Consider the following 2173-nt stretch of genomic DNA (forward strand, 5'->3'; position numbering starts at 1 on the left):
CGGACAAAACTTTTCGGCCGATGATCGAGCCATCGTAGGATTTTCGTACGGCGGCCCCATCCTGCCTAAAAAATAAACATATGTACTAAATCTCTGCAATACATACACCCTGTTTTATACCAAATACCATGCAAGTACGAAAAAGAAAAAATCTGTCAGAAATACACTGAATACACTGAGGGGAATTTATGAAAACTGGAGCAGTCAGAATCTGGAGCAGTTGCTCATGGAAATCAATCAGCTTCTGCCTTTCATTTTCAAAGATTAACTGACCAAACTGAAAAGAGAAGCATACTAGGTACTATGGGCAACGGCTCCAGTTTGTGTCTGCTCCAGTTTTGATAAATTCCTCCTAATGAGTTGTTAACTTCCTGTTGAGGACTGACAACACATGGCATTTTTCTGACAAAAATTTATGAGAAATGGCATCAGCTCTGCCCAGTTGTCTTTTTGTCTAAACTATCGAATGCCTTCCCCGCTCCTTATCTTCACATCACAGAGAGTGATTGTTCTGACATCCAAGTTAAGAACTGGGAAACTAAAGCTGGCCATACATTGATATATGTCAGAATGACATCTGGTAATTGCTTTGTGTTACACAGCAGGAGCAGCTGTCAACATGCAGCCACTCCTGTGCAAGATGACACTTGGGGATAACCTGCAAGTATCAATTAATAAATTAAATGAATCAATGTATTATTATATTGTATAAAGTATGCTATTTCATATGTAGATCAAATTTGTGGCCTTTGATCTGCAGGTGACATCACTTAAACAAACCCACTTTCTTTTTAACCCCTTCGTGACTGACGACGTACAGTGTACGTCGCCAGCATCGGGGCTGTTTAAACAGACTCCCGGCGACTTTTGCCGCCGGGAGTCTGTTTAAACTTGTAGAGCCGACTGTCGGCTTTACAACAGAAGCGATCCTGGTGACTTACCTGTCGCCAGATCGCTTCTGCGTCCCGAAGAAGGGGCCGCCCCCCCCGCCGGACACCCCCGCCGTGCTTCCCGGGCTCCGTTGCCCCTCCTACGGGCCCGGGACCGGCGATCTTTGTGTCCGCGGGGAGCTGGGGAGGAGGTCGACGAACTTCCGTTCATCGATCCCCTCCCCGTTCTATGGGACCGGGAGCGATGCAGATTGCATCACTTCCGGTCCCTGGGCTGTCAGTTCTGGGCTCCTGCAGCCCAGCTATAAGCTATTGAAGTGCGATCTGCACTTCAATAGCTTATTTCCAGTGTAAAGGTGACACTGAGGGTCTTTTGGACCCCCAGCATCACCTTAAAGAGGACCTGTCACCACCATCTGCTATTACATGGGGGGGCTTGCAAGCCCCCCCATGTGATAGCAGTCAAAGTAAAGTAAAAAAAACAAAAAACAGTTTTTAAAATTAAAATGAAATAAAATAAATCTAATAATAATAAAAAATTTTTTTAAAAGTCCCCCGCCCCCGCATTCACGCGCGTCGCCACGTAAACACGCGTCAGGTGCGCCTACGCATGAAAACGACGAACGCGCTACACATGTTTGGTATCGCCACGCACGCCGGAGTGAGAGCAATAATTCTAGGGCCATTATTTTTAGGCATCTCTAAATTAATGACCTGTGGGGGCTTTTAAAGCGTCTTTTATTGACTTTTTGGGGTACTGCAGTTTTTCGCCGTTTCACGGTCGCACGCAATCTGTAAACTGGGCATGTTGGGTATCGTTTTACTCGTTGTAACCTCATCTTTTATATTTTTATTAAAAAAATAGGTCATTTGTTGTGTTTTGGGGCATTTAATTAAATTTGTCACTAAATTTTGGGGTTTAATAAGGAGTTGCGCTAATATTGCGCAACATAAAAATTTTCAACTACCACCATTTTATTCTATAGGGTCTTGGCATTCAGAAAATATATAATGTTGGGGGGTTTTACGTCATTTTCAGTCCTAAAATGTGGAATATAACATGGGTGCAAAAAATGAAAAAAGGGCCTCATTCATGAAGGGGTTAATTTCTTGCCCTCATTTAACCCTAATCAGCCCTAATTACCTCCTCCTTCCCTTCTTCCCTTAGTTATATTTTCGTTCTGATTCTTTCTGCTGATTCTTTTTGTTTAACATTTTTTACCATTAATTTTGTTTCTTTCATTTGTTTTATTTGTTCTTTTTCATCATTTTAGTGTTATTTT

This window comes from Nanorana parkeri, unplaced genomic scaffold, assembly GCF_000935625.1.
Source record: "Nanorana parkeri isolate BGI_ZX_2015 unplaced genomic scaffold, ASM93562v1 scaffold261, whole genome shotgun sequence".
In the NCBI taxonomy this organism is placed as follows: Eukaryota; Metazoa; Chordata; class Amphibia; order Anura; family Dicroglossidae; genus Nanorana; species Nanorana parkeri.